This window comes from Ambystoma mexicanum, chromosome 1p, assembly GCF_040938575.1.
Source record: "Ambystoma mexicanum isolate Mex_15411 chromosome 1p, UKY_AmexF1_1, whole genome shotgun sequence".
Classification (NCBI taxonomy): Eukaryota; Metazoa; Chordata; class Amphibia; order Caudata; family Ambystomatidae; genus Ambystoma; species Ambystoma mexicanum.
In genome coordinates this window covers 535,222,045-535,237,934 of record NC_090921.1, presented here as the reverse complement: position 1 = coordinate 535,237,934, position 15,890 = coordinate 535,222,045, and positions in this window count along the sequence as shown.

Below are 15,890 nucleotides of genomic sequence, written 5' to 3'. Positions count from 1 at the left end.
GGAGACCTATTGAACTGTTTTGTTGAACTGTGAAATAACTTTTGGAATGCTGAAAAAAGTGACTTTAACGTGGAAGGCCAGGCGGGACTCGATCCACGTTTTGAACTGCCTTTGTTTTGAGAACCTGAGCCATAGTGTGTCATCCAGTCTACAGGGCTGCCTTACTCCGTGCTGGCCAACATGGGGAGGAGAGCTGACTCAATCACTTTGATCCTTTATGTTATAACACCGATTTTCCTTTGCATACATATTCCTCTTTACACACGTTTTGTATAAGAGATAGGACAGGCATTAGGTTTTGTTAGTATAGCCCATTTTTTATTTGACAAAGACTGACTAGGGCTGTGTTTTCTTTATTATTTGATGGTAGAGACAACTCCCAGCATAGCTATAGGGCAAAGTAGATTTTTTTTCCAAACCCCCAAAAATTGAATAAAGGTTTTGAAACTTGTACCTCTTGCGTCAGTGTCATACTTGTGATACCATGCTTCCCTTATACCTACTACTCCCTCCTCCACACTCCTCCAAATATTACTGTCTCCTCCACACTACTACGTCCACCTCACTACTACTCCTCCACACTACAGAACACCCTCCTCTCACCAAGAGACATTTGATTTTACATTAAACTCTCTTCACACTCGTCACACAAAAATGCACACTCACACTGCAGTACCACTTCCACTGTCTAGCTAATACCTCACGTTGCTCCACAAGTCTGCTGCTCCTTCCTACCTCCTGCTGGTCTCTTGGTCTTCATGGACCCGTGACCTCATCCTAATCTTTCCTTTCATTTCCTTTCCGGATTAGATACTTTTCCCCTGGCCAGTCAAACCCGGGCTTGTACACCCAAGGCGTGTGTGCATAAAATGGAAAGTCATAAGTAGTGTGCAAAGCCCCACCTTCTCTTTCCATGTGGGCTTGCCGCATAATGGAGATGGCACCCCTGGACACCAAATGTTCACATTTGGGTTCCAGGACTCTGTTCAGAGTTGTCCCAAGAGAAGTCCTTTAGGGGAGGGTGGGTATGGCTCCAGTTTCATTGCCAGGTTGTCTAAAAGGCTGGTAGCTGCATTGAGTTATGGTACATAAGAGAGTTATGTTGAATAAGTACATAATAAATGCAAAGTGCAACATGCAGGACAGAATACATGGAATTTGTTGAGACCGTACATAGAGCATTAATCCTCAGACCAACATGTACGGTAATCCTAAACAAGGTACGGGGTGTTATCTTGAGAAAGTGTGCAGACAGGATTATCAGGACTCTTGAAATAGAAGAGTCTTGTGTCTTCTGCAGAACTACAAATGGTTCTCTTCCAATCTGAAGGCATCTGGTAGTTCGCTCCAAGCAACTGTTAAGTGTTTTCTGCATCAACAACTTTTTCCTGAAGGGCCCTACCTAAAGTCTCAAATGAAAAAGACCTAGGATGGCAGTACGCTGTCTCTTTCAAAGGTTGCAGGACCCATAGTCTAGTAGGTTCTTTGTACAAAACACAAAGGCCCTGATTCACATACGTGTTTTATAATGTCACAATACCATTGAAAATGATCTGTGAATCAGGCCCAAAGTCTTGAATGTAATGCTTGCCGTTAAAAATGTTAGGATTAAGGGCTGGAGCAAGAAAAGTGTGTGTAAAAACACGTAGAAAATGGAAAGCTGGAGTAAAAACTACAACTCCCAGCAGCACTTTGGAAGGGTGTAGTCCTAGCCGTACGCCGTTGGAACAGCTGGGAACAATTAGCAAAGCGCCCGTTGGAACAGCTGTGAACAGTTGGCAAAAGCAATAAATGGGCAAGCGGCATATGGCAGGTGTGGCTTATTTTGGTTCGACAGCAGGCGAAATAGGAGACGGGCGTGTCAGGACTTCGAAGATGGAGAGGCTTCAGGACGCTTTATGAGGGAGTTCGGACGAAGATGCAGTGACTGCGAGTGGACAGCGAACGCAGTGATTGTTGCGTCCGGGACGGCTCTCAAGCCTCCCGGACATGAGATAAGTACTGGGCAACTGTGTGAATATATTGGACGGCGGCGGTTGGAGTTTCCCTTGTTGTCAGTTACCGGCGGATTACTGTGGTGTTCGGGACGACTTGCGGGTCTCCCGGACTTCAGATAAGTGTTCCCAGAGTTCGTTAGGAACTCGCTTCTTTTTTCAATTATGGATAATGGTGGCTTATTGCACAGCATTTCACGTGTTCAGGTCTAAGTGCGGGTTGGACTTTATACCCGTGTAGAACACTGAAGGACTCTGCTGGAGGTGTAGGGAACTCTCTGCATTCAAAATGTTATCAAGTCCACATTGCATGTCATGTTGTATGTTCATTTCTTATACGTGCCTGATGGCCATGTGTTCTTGTCTATCATTGTGATCAATGTGAGTTCAACCAGTTACATGTTGATATGAGACTAATACTGTCAGTCTGGCATCCTAGAAGCAGATATACAGAATAAGGTGTATGTAGTCTTATGTTGCTAGTACCCGGTGGTTTTGACACGTATTAAGGTTGTCAAGTCTTAGGGAGAGATATGCATTGTTTGATATGAATGCTACAAGTACAGAGTGTTATGCTTAGTGTGATATGAATACTATAAGTACAGAGTGTTACAGGTAGAGACAGGTAGGGTGTCTTCCCTGGTGTTTTCCCCTCGTCCTATCCACCTTAGGTGTTCCTTAACTCCCCTCCCCATCCACAACCTCTCCCTAACTCCTCTTCCCCCCACTGGCTGCCACGTGGTGTCCCGTTTATACTATCAGGCGCCTGTGCCAACCACGGGTGGAGGGTCGCCTTACAGTTGGCTTCTGTGGTTCGGGAAAGGGTGTCGAATACCATTCCCTTTGCACTGACAAAAAGGTAGCCAGGGAAAGGTCATCAGAGCCAGGCGTATGTGGTCAGATGGTTTCAGGGCAAGAACTAGCCTAGCCACATTATTCTACACAACCTCAAGCTGGCGATTCACGCGTTTAGGAAGTAAAGACTTTTAGTTAAACCACTGGTATTCTTTTATGCATATTCAGGAAGGTGAGAACACGTTTAAAGACATGCAGCTGGAAGTGTGACAGCTTCTCATGGACTGGATATGGGAAAATGAGCAGTTCATCAAAAAATAGTCCTAGATGTTTTGCTTAAGTAGTGAGGAAAAGGGGAAGACCAGGTGAGGAAGGTCAGACAAAAGGTAGAGGTATTGGAATGGGAGAAGCAACGCAAATGAGGAATTCAGGTAGAGACTGTTGTCAATCATCCAGTCCTTGTTGGTTGAGAAAGGTGCATGGATTCCTATCCTCAAAGAGGAGGTAAGACTAGGCATGTTTTTAACTTGCTATCAACTTTGTCAAACATTTAGCAAGTGGTGCAAGGTGTTCAGTGGCCACCCACCTGGACCCCAATCTTAGGCCAGTAGAAGTGCAAAGATAGCCTTTCCAGGGTTTCCTTTATTCCGAGTGGTCCTGCTATGGCCACATCAGGAGCCAACCACAGAAGAAAGGGCATTTAAGTACAAGGCACCACCAGCCTCTTCAAGCTCCTTGCTCTTGAGCACACTGTACAGGAGTACACACTCTAAATGTATAGTGTTTCCCAAGGGTCACCCTTTATACTGGGAGAGAGTCTGATGTGTCAAGTCTCAGAACTAACTGCAGCTAGTAATCCTTGTAACTCAGGACAGTCCAGTTGGTTGTAGAATACAGCCACTAGAGGCTTCTCAGTTTCCTGGTTTATTCTTCAAAGTAGGCATTTCTTAAAGGTGCTGTAAAGGAGGCACAACGTATATCTTCAAAATTGTTTTGGGTGGCTCTGCAACTCCTGAGACGTTGAATGGGTGATCACAGCCCCCATCAAGACTATTAAATGTTTCGGCTAAACCTTTTACAAGAATGCAAACTTTTCTGTGGAATATATTTCCAATATCTTTGTATTCATTGAAAAAATATGTTATTGATACAATACCCTACAGTACAGAAAAGAAAGGAGAGAAGCATTGAAGAGGAGAGGAATGGCATTTCAGGACAGCCCCCTTTAGGTAGAAGACCATTACAATTCTGACCATTACAATTCAGTGACAAGGAAGAGAAGGGGTGCGGAGGATTATATCAAGGAGTACAGGTCAGGAAGGAAGAGAAGTAACTATTATGCAGCTCCACAGAGGTTCGTCCATCCATTCTGTGGCTGGAAGTTTTGAGAACGCCTGCAAGATCACCCTAGTGTATGGGAGGATTGGTCCAGGAGACCCTCCTCCCCTGCATCCTCTTCCCCCGGTGAAGTCCATGGCTCGTCAGGGGTCCCCCTGCCACCCGGGTCCAGGTGGTGGGTGGGCCACTGGCTGAAGACATTGACCAAACCTGCTGAATTTAGCTAGGCCCTGGAAACCATTTTGTGAAATAAAGATGGTTTGAGCCCTGTGCTCCGCAGCGCGGCCCCCACCCTTGGAGAGTTTCAATTATCCCTGTGGCCGCAGCTCTCTGGCAGATCCGCTGAGAGCCCGTTCCCACGAACAGACGGACATGAGCTAGTGTTAGATACCAACACTGTAACATTTCACCTTCCGCAGTGTATCGCTGTTTCCAATATGACCCGGCCAGCAGGGCCGGGATGGAAAAGAACTGTAAAATGGTCTCCTAACAAAAGCAGAGTCCCCAAATACTAATGAGCAAATCACCTGTGATGAAACTTTTCTCTCCACGACCTCTCTGACTAAAAACCTGTAACCTCCATAAAAATGGCAGAATGTGTGCTTGTATGACATTAGGGATGAAGCACCCACATCCCTGTAGCTATGCGCAAACAGTAAAAGTGTCCCGGGAGTTTTTCATGTTTTGTGTTTTACCAAGAAGCCTGCACCCCAAGGTCCCATGCCATAACTGAACTAATGCTGCTAGAGTGCAAGGGAAGACAAATGCAACCCTATTGGGAGCTCACGTAAGGGGTGCATGAAAATGCACCATATGTATGCCCAAGCTCACCATGTGTCACTGCCGTCAGTCTTATTGGCGGGTTGTTCCTGAGCGCTCCACCAACCTTACTACTACCTCACTTACCGCATATGTATAGACATGTAACAAAATGTTGTGGTTGTTAAATACTTAGCGTATAAGTAATGTGTTCGAATTGGCCATATGAAAGGCACTAACAATGTCAAAAACGTGAGCTTTGAAAAGACTCAATGAGTATTGTATATTATGTGAATGTTTATGTCTCTTCCACCTAAATCTGCAACACACGAGGAAAATACCTTTGCGAGCACATGCTAGGCCATTCACCCTTCCCCCCAGTGAAGCCTGCCAGACGAAAAAGCAGAGGCCTGTGCTGCTCTGCTCCACCTCCCCCAATTCGGCTGGAGCCGCTTCAAACATTCACATTCCCCCGCAGCACCCAAGACCACGGCCTGCCACCTGAATTATTTACAACCCAGCAGTAAACCCCGGCCTTAAAACACAGATCCAAAGGCGCCCTTTCTTAGGCTCCACGACCCACCAGCTCACCTTAGGTTAATGGCCCCTGTAAAATTAGGACACCCAATATTATGGCAACACCACAGGAACACATCCATAATGACTTCTAACGAGACATGATAACGCGGACCGCCTGTCCCATGCCCTGAGATCCAACCTCGCGACCTATGATACCCAGTCAACAGGACGATGGTAACCATGTATTGATGTATCGCCAAAAGACCCCGCTCTAGGTGCATTCCTCCTGTGTTGCATTAACCTGTAGAATAACCTATTGGAAGATTTACCGGGGAAGATAATATTGCAATGTTGAATGACTGCGGTGTGCGTGGCCCTAGGGCAGAAAGCCAGGAAAGACATTCATCACTGACACTGGTCACGGCTGGCACAACAACACCGTCCGGATGAGCCCAGCTGACCTGCCAGGCCCAGCCCAACCCACGAGGGTAACCAGTGACGTCCTCCAGCCACGGCAAACCACATCGCAGCAACACCTATAGTTAGTCATCGCCACCCAATCCCCACGAACTTGTGCCCCCTATAGCATGTAGGTTCTTATGACGCATTCTGTAAATATATACGCCTGTCTTTGCTATTGTCAGACAGAGCGCTCTCGGAGTTTGCAGAGTTCTTTGCATGCCCTATTCTGATTGATAAACTCCCATTTAAGCTCACCCGCACTTTGTCCTGGCCTTATTCCCATCCTGGGAGAATCCATTATTGTCTCTCATTGAGGGGAGGATCGTGCTATCTGGGGGATGCGCGCCTTCACTAGCCATTTGGAAACTGCCTGGTGGAAGATCTGGAGCTCAGCCTGGTGGTATTTAACCACTACCTTTACTGCGATTTAAACCTAGAGTGTTATGGATGCTCTAGTGAAGGGGTCTCCCCAGAAACCAAAATGAGGAGCAGAATCACATGACAACAGAAAGAAATTCCATGAAGAAAGTGTAGGGTCACTAAACCCCAAACCTCCCACACTGTCATGCCTACTGATCCAGTGCCACTGATGTGAAGCTTCGCCTTCCTGTTCTCCCTGCAGTCAGAGCCTCTGCCAAGTCCCGAGCAAGACGGTCGCCGTCTGCTTACAGAATGGCTGCCAAACCGTTATACACACGCTGGAAATTGTTCGGTCAGTCGCCATGGTGACTATGCGGAGGTGCTACTTCACGCCGCCTGGTTTCCAAGACTGACACGCTCCTACACTATCACGTGGCACGGAACCCCGCGGGTCATGTGGCGGCTATTTAAACACTCGCAATTCGGCAATCAGGTGCTTCTGATTGTTGATTTCCCACTGAAGCTCTGTCTATTCCGCGTTCCAGCTTGTTACTTGGTCTGCTCTCCTGACGACTTCGGCATCAGTTTTTCTTGGACTTCTATTTGTCTCCGCCCACGGCTTTGGTTGCTACAATATCCCTTTGACCTCGGATTGTTTAAACGGATTGGCACGTTTAACTTCTTTGTTCATCCCGGACAAGCCTCGCCTTCTTCCGGGGTTCCATTTCATTAGTGCACAGTACTTTATGGACACTCTTCAGCATTATTCCAGTGCACCACCCAGACTCTAGTGCGTCCCTCGTGCCATACATGTTTTAGTCCCTTACTAACCTTCCCTCTCCCTATTCATTTTTCTTATTCTACTGCTATGCTTTCGATCATTGGACTACTATCCTTTCCATTGGATTAAAACAAGGTTAACTACTATAAGAAAACGGATATAAGGACAATACTCCGGGACAGGGTGGTAGGGAGACCGCCTTAACAAGTTCATGTGGTTTATCTTGGTTCTCTTGAATTTCTAGGGGACCAGGAGGGAACTCTGTGCCATTACCACGGAAGCTTGGGATCTCACACTCCCAGGTTAGTTTGGTATATATTCAGGGCTATTTTAATATCACAGAGTTTAGTTTCTGAAGTATACTTCTTCCAGCCTGGTGTATTCCTGTGCTTTTGATCCTGTGCCCTTCCAAATGATTTGCTCATCTTGCTTTGCACATTATTGGTAGCTAGTACGGTGCATCATTGGGAAGGTCTGTATTGAATTAGAGGTATAGAAAAATTCCTGGTCTGGCCCACTTCTCCATTGGAAACAGAGAGGTAACCACCTACCATTTTGTCGTTAAACAATGCTCTGATAAGACATTGTGTTGCATCATTACTGGTTCGTAACTGCATTGTGACACACCCCCATAAGACTTCGTTCTTGATAGACTTGATATGAAAGTAATATGTAGCCTGTTTTGGATTACAAACTGGAAACCCGCAGACTTTGTTCAGTTTAAAGACTGAAATAAATGCATCTACTTTTGTCATTTTCCCCAGAGAGAACTTTTTTGGTTATTGGTTTGGCCAAAGACAGGCATTGTTTAGTTTTATTAAGTTGTCTTACCCTGGGTAAGTTAAAGGTGAGGGGCGAGAGACAGAAATAACGAAGAAGTGTGCAATTAACCCAACGCCATAGTTGAAATCCCTTAAATCTTATTAGCGGGTCTGTCTGGTTTGGATCCTACAGTGTTCTGTGATAGTTGGTGTTAGAAGTGGGATCAACCAGCCCAGGCACATAGGCCCAACACACTGCCAGTTTTGTTGAGACTGGCCCACTAGATTTGTGCTCCCAAATGTAATTTTGGGCAGGGATTAACTTACACAACGCCCCCCCTCTGTTTCCTCAGCAAAGCCAATTTTTTGACCCACCATACCAAACTGCCCCCTTCCCAGAACCCCCCCACCCCCTCAGGTACCAGAGTCACCTGGGCTCCTTGCAGTTAGCTGTTCGCTGTGATTCCTCAGCCAGTGACTATGGCTGAGGAATTCTTCGTCGTCTAGTAAAAACAGCTTAGACAGTGACATTCTATAGCTCTTGAGCATAATTTGGAGAAGAGCTACCAAACAACCTGTGACCTCTTTGTAGAAGGGGAGATACAATGGGGCACTGGAACCTTGGATGCAGCAGACACCTGTTATAGAAAACCTGCATCCCGTCCTCACAGAGACCCAACCCCAGTGGCCCAGACTAACAAAAGGAGATACTCATACTGGTCTGGTCTTCTGACCTGCATACAAGTAAATCTATTCCTCTGGGTTTTTTACAGGTTTCTACTCGGGCTGGTACAGTTGCATGAAGCAGGGCTAATCCCCTAAGGCCACAGCGAAGACTGGACCATGAGTGAAGGGGAGAATCAGGTCTCTGGTGTAGCTGGGAGAGATGTTGGGAACAAAAAGGACCAATGGATCCAACAGAGCCTGGAATAAAGAGTGGACAGCCTCAGGGCCTCACTACAGACCATACTGAATACATTGTTAATTGGACAGCTGGCGACCATGACTCAATCATCCCAAACACAATTACCTCTGGTAGGCTTCCAAAAAGAACCGCAGAGAAGTTGGACAAGGAATGCAGGCCTCAGTACATCACACCTATCCTGACAGAAGAACTCCAGGCTGCCTTCCAAGCCCTCAACGTTGATGTGCAAATTACTAACGAGACCTAACAAGATAGGATTTTAAACTTGGCTATGATGAGGAGTACCGCTGACAGGTACACAAGCTACACCAGTACCCCCCCCCTACCCCCCCACAGCCTGGCAAATGATTAAGGAACAAGATAGATGGCAGGCTGGGGAACATAACGGCTAGTTTTGAATCACGTTATGAACTCACTACATGCAAATCTCCAGAGACTGGTCAGACAGCTGCTCCAGCCAGATGGAGATGGTGAGCCAGACTACCACAGGCTATCAACATGCTGGAATTGGAAACCAGCAAATACAAATAAAGAAACCACAGGCGCCACTTCCTCACTGGGACCGTATTGGTTACCACCACTTTCCCGGCCACAGAGGAACTATCCAATTAGCCAAACCATCATAGTAGCCCCAGTTTGGCAGAACAGCATACACAAATGCAAAAAGGGGATCTCTCTGGCACCAGGCATTCCTCACTCAACAGCTTCCAGCAGAGCTTTACAGAAACACTTCCGCTGTCCACAGTTGAACAATTCAGGTTCAAGATGGAGGCCTGCATTAATAAAGGCTTGAACTGCACATCTGCAGGGGTGGGAGCATGGAAAAGCAAGCAGCAGGAGAAGGATGCCTGCAAACCTAAGGAAGACAACCTACGTTTTACTATAATCATTGAGCATGAAGTATGGAATGTTTTGGCAGCAATACCACTCTGTAAACAGACGAGTAAAGTTATATTCACCATAGCTAAATATCTAACTCAAACTTGGATTGCAAGCAAAGGATATTTGAAGTTTATTTGCAATTGATTGGTCTACTCTTAATTACCAAATTTATTTTTAACATTCACTTCTAGACTGCATGTTAGCAATTGTTTTTGATATATTGCATTTATGGAAATGTTTGTATATTTTTTACATGTTTTGCCTAACCAAAAACACTATCGAGTAAAGGCATGGAAATACATAGGAAATATTATAATCATTTTCATACACAGATACCATTATGCAGGGGAGGTCCCCAGGAGAGTGGCCAAGTCCAAATTCAAGACAGAAGCTGCAAGAGAAGGATTTGAGTTTTGGAGGAGACTGAACGCTACATAGAGTTGCTGTGGACAGAGGGGCAGGAGAAGGAAGGTGCATAATGGGGAGATAGTGAATAGGAACAGCAGGAAGGTGGAAATTAAGGAATTGATAAAGAGGAAAAGAAGGAGGGAGGAGGCAAGAGGAAGTAATACAGGAAAAGAGGTGAATATATTGAGGAGGTTTGAGGTAGCAACAGGTAGATGGAGGTTTGAAGTGTGAGCTATCCAGGAAGCAGTTGAAGGCAAAAGTAGGTTGAAGGGAAGGATGAAGAGAGGATTTGAGAAAGTGAGGAGACATTAAAAGGAGTGGAGAAGAAAAGAAAAAAAAGAGGCAAGCACGTTGTGAGCCTGTGGGACTAGTGTTGAGAAGGGCTAGAGGAACAAGTACATGGCAAAGCAAAAAGAAGGTATAGAATTAGCAAAGGAGAGAGGCAGTGAAGAGAAGTTGCAGGAAATGTCTCCTTAAGTATGAGACTGTTACAAGTGGGCGAGGAGACAGAAGGATGGGGTGGGAGGAACTAGAACTAGAACCCTTAGTCTTGAAAGAATAGAAGGCCATCAGTCCCCAGGTCCAGCGAGTTTGTCTGGCCAGCCAGAGTCTGAATGTTTTGTAGAGAGCCGCCAGATCACTTAAGCCTGACCCCAGCCAACTGGAAACCCCAGTTAACAAACAACCTGGTAGGAGACCTGGCGCCCAGCAGTATCCAGCCACTGGCATTGCCTTCATCACGGCCTAGTTTCCGACACGTATAGACCGAGGGACCCAGCAAAATGATTTCCTATGGCATCAAGGAAGAGTAGCAGAATACCTGAGACAACAGATAGCAGAACCATGGCAAAGTGTAGGGACACTTAAATCACCCAAGACTGAATGCTTCAGAGGAAGGGATTTATCCCCCAGCCTTTTTTTGGAATGAGACCTACAAACACTGACGGTTTAATTCAGTAATTGAATTGAAACCAGCCTTCTGTTGATTTCCAAGAGACAACCGCTCCATTGTTATTGAATTGTAGGCTAAGAAAGAGTTAGGGAGATTCATCCACAGCCTTCTAGTAAAGAACAGACATGGCTCCAACCAAAAGACAGACCAGGCTCTCTTTAGAAGTAGCTATGGCAGAGCAATTGGGCTTCACACGAGGGGGAAATTAAGACTGTTGGATGGGTACAGTTAGTCCTAAATATACACCCTAAGCAAATACATTTGAGATGGCCTTTAGCAACAAAACACATATAAACATAGTTCAAAGAATTACTAGAGTTGTAACACACTAAGGCAGTAGATGTACAAAGACATCAAACGGGTCAGAGAGATCCTTCACACTCCTATAGCCAAATGTATGACCTGTGCGCCTAGTGATAAACTCAGTACATTATAATGCTAAGAGATGTGAAGAGTAACAGGACTCTGGACAATATTAATCTACATTGACAGTCATAATCATGACCCACAAATACCAACAATGCATTTGCCACAGGTTTGCTGCAACTTCCCACACAATAAGAACAAATGTGATGAACAACATACATCTTTACAGGATGATCCTATACATTTACAGGGTAGTGAGGAGGGATATACGCGGTTAAACACAATTAGAAACTAGGGCCAGCCAAAAGCAAGTTAGTTAGTTTTACAATACCTTCACTGTACAGGTCCAAGTCCACAACTATGTAACCACACTTAGAAGAGGTTGACACAGTGTTTCCTTTGTTAGTCAACGGCAGGCGTGAATTGCAGTGATTTATTGTATTAAAACCAACAATAAATCCCCAAGATACACTAAAGCCCAGCTGAAAATTCCAGGCACCAAGGAGGAATCAAGGAAAAAATGTATAGTTCTAGGAACTGGATCCAAAAGCGATGGCCGTGTCCTGGCGACCTGGATGACCGATCCCCGAGGACTAGCAGGTGAGACACCTTCAGGTTTCTCACAACATGGAGGAACATATAAAAGTAGTTTTAATAAGGAGTTTATATAAATCTGCATGTAGTTGAGTTTTGTGAGTTTATTCAGACTTTGCGGTCAGTAGTTGCATGATGAATTTTGGGTAGCTGGGAGATTCTGGTTTTGGGGACTTGGGGTTAGAGAGTGAAAGAATGAGTCATCCAGTAGAAGGTCAGCCATCGAACAGGACACAGGTTTATGGTTTAACAGTTCTGCAAGGAACAGATGTAATCTTGCCTATTGCATTAAAGTTGTGCAGAGGGATTTGACCATTTGTTTGAGCCGGCAATAAAGATGAGGCCCGAGGCCAGGGTGTCCGGTGTTCAATGGTTTTTCAGAGTGAAACTAGAGTCTGTACAAACTGGAGTAGTGGTCGTATAAATTAGAATGTTTTAAAAGGAGCCAGGAGGCTGGGGTGGATGGGATTGCAATTAAGAGAACCTGTTTGTTCAGCCCTTCTTCATATTACTAAAAGATCCGAGCGAACCAAGTGAAGTCGCACTTCAGGTTAAAGGGCTCTAGGCCCGTTGTTACTAACTAATTCATTATGCTGTATGTGAATGTTTTATTGTGTCATGATGCCACGACTTACCATGGACCAATCCCCAGCAGAGGGCGACTTCGAACAAGATAAGACGATGGTAGTAAAGATTATTGCCACCTGGATGGCAGGTCCTCAGCGACTGGAAGTGGGACACCGGAGGGTGAGATGCGGTATCCCCTTCCCAATATCACCTTTTCCCCATCCTACAAGGTAGGAAACCTAGGAACTCAACCCCCCGCCCCTTGCCTGACACGAACACCTTCTCACAGTCTGTTGTCGCTCACGGTGAACTAACACCAGAGCCGTATACCTGACATGTCCAGAGTCAGGCAATTACTGATAATTACACACACTTGACTTCCATCAGACTTCCCCACACGGATAAAAGGCGGAACACGAAAGCACACTCTGAGAAAGGCAAAACACCTGAGGAAGCAGCAGTTCCACGATGGCAGTTTAATACGAGGAGAAAGAGGGCAAGACCAGAAAGGGTTGCAAGGAGGGAACTGCCCTTGGCCTTTTCAGAGGAGGATCATCATTACTTTCACGAGCCCTCTAGGATAAAAATAACTTAAGACTATGAATTAAAGCTGAAGAAAGGTGCAGTGTATATTGAAAGTATCCAGGTCTTTCCCGCATTTATGAAAGAGGCGGGGAGGAGCGAATGCCGCTGTTGTACGGTCCTTGGCTCTGACAACAAAGTCTTTGCAGTAAAGTCAGCATAGCCAGTGAGTCATGGAGACTCAAGCGACAACATTGTATGCAGAAATCTGCAATGAACAGATTTTATGGCATATGTGATGAGTGACGCAAATATAATTGAATATCCAAGAAGTGAGTGAACTTTTGAAACCAAAGTAAATGCCATAGAGTGGTCCGGCACCACGTGGGTGCTCATTTAAAGGTCTCTGTAAGGTATCCAACTAAGAGTATACCATTGTGAACTGTGAAAACAAAGTGGGCCTGCAACAGATGAGCCAAACCCTGTGCACTTTCGAAAGTCTTCGATAGCTAATACGAACTGTAATTGGTCCGAGTCCAGCTGACAGACTAATTGTGTAAAAGGTATCTGGGCCCGGCTGAGGGGGATACAGGGTGAAAAGTAACTCACCTGAATTGAATCTTTGTAAAGGAACCTTTTGTTTGATTTGGTACATCAAGCCGTCTGAATCAAAAGACTTTGAGAACATAAGAGACTTGGGCATAGAAGGCCCTGATCTTGGTAATGGAACTGCGTCCTCGTGCCGAAGAAGCCCAAGAGTGTGCTGTGCTCAAGTGAACCGCCTTGTCCCGTGCTGAAAACATGGGGGGAGGCTGACGGCCTGAAAATCTTGACTTATTTTGTGAACTCTTTTCTTTTTCATGAACATTTACCCACACTATTTGTAAATTAACGGTAAGGATTGGCAATATATATATATATTATTTTTTTAGTATAGGCCCTTTTATTTTGACAGGACTCCACTAAGATTGCATTATTATTTCATGGTCGTAGCTTGCTCCCATCTTAGATTTAGATTGGCGTTTATCACACCCTTGATAAGGTTCAATAAACACCCTTAAACTGTGGTTACTTGCATCTGTCTTGATACCATGCCTTCCTTACAATGAGTATATCTTTTAAATATTATTCCTTCTTTACCGCAGGATTTCAGGACAGGTCACCCTCCGCATGGGCATTGAAACCATCTCAGTCTCCCAATTTCCATGTACTTCAGAGCACCCCGGTTGTAGATCGTGTTAATGTTACATTTGCTGTTTTAGCAAATCTAGCAAATCTAATATGGATCAGTTCGATACAAAAAAAATAACACTAAAAGTAACATTAACCATTTATAATTAACTACACTCGTTACATATGAGATTACATCACGCCCAGTTCACCGCCACCCCAGTCATATGGCGCGTGCAACATGAACCCCCTCATAATCAAGGGGACGGTTCCTGACCACTGCAACAAAAGCAAAGACCATGTATATCCGTGTTGTTGGGGAAGTCAAGAGCATCTTTGGTGGAAATGGAGAAAGTGAGAAGGAAGATGGATATTGGAATGGAGAACGAGATGAGAGAAGCAAATAAAAGAAGGACAAGGTAAGAATAGTGTGTTGGTTGGGAACTGGGTAAGGATCCAGACAGAAGTGAGACTTTGGAGAGAGTGGCAAAGGTAAAAGAAAATTAGCTAAACGTGAAATGTCAAGTAAGGAGATGAGATATCTGTGGAAGAGTTAGTTAAAAACGTATGAGATGTAGAATGTTAAAGTGTCACTGAGGCAAAATTCCTCATTGAGCATTTTGGAGAGGGAGGCGAATGACCTGGACGGCAAGCGGCTTTGTTCAAGTACTTTGCAACTAAGAAATACACATCTTCCCTGTCTTTCAATAACCCTAACTATCCAGAACTTCGCCTCCTCCCTCTGTCAATTGCTCTTCTGTGTTAGTTATTTTTATTTATTTGCATTTGTAAAGCGCCCAAGGGCATCGGGGGCGCTGTTTCCATCTTGTTACATTCATCTTGACAAAAAACAAAACAAACAGGGGTGGGACATCCGGAGCAAGCGGCTAGGACGCCTACAGACATATCAACGGACAAAGTCAGAGAAAGGAGTTGTGGCAAAGCTTGTCCATTATTGTTCTGATAAGGTGTAGATACCTGGATGCCCTCTAAAGAAAGAGCCAAGTCTTTAGGGCCTTGTAAAAGGACCGGTAAGAGGTTTCCACTCTTAGGTCAAGGGAAAGGGTGTTCCACTGGGTTGCGGCTACTGTAGGGAAACTGGTCCCTCCTCCTCTTGCTCTTTTCACCTTTGGTAGGGCTAGACAGTGTGCATGGGCGGCTCTTACTGGTCTAGTGGATTTGGATCTCTCCAAATTTTTCAGGTAAGGTATTGGGGGGCTGTGTTCAAGAAGCACTTGTGCGTGATGGAGAGAGTTTTGAAGATGATCCTCTTTTAAATGGGGAGCCAATTGACTTTTTTTCTGGTGACTGAGATATGGTCTCTTTAGAGATGTTCAGGGCCGCTCATAGGGCATGGTTTTGAATTACCTGTAATTTGGCCAGGTTCTGTTTGGGAGTTCCTCCAAAGAGGACATTAATAGTCTAATCTTGCTCCAATGACAGCTCTGACGATATTTAGGCAGCTAGTTTGGGTGAGGAAGTGTCTGGCCGCACTAATACGTTTTATTGTGTATGCAGAAGAGGAGGCACTTGCTTTCATTTGTCTGGTGAGAGAGAGAGTGGCATCCAAGTGGACACCTAGCGTTTCTACTGAGGAGACGACAGGGAAATGGATTCCATCTATGGTGAAGGCGGAGAATTAGGCACCGAGTTTCTTCAGCATGGTCGGTGATCCAACTAGTAAAATCGGTTTTATCGTCATTCAGGCACAGATGGTTCGAGGCCATCCAGGTCT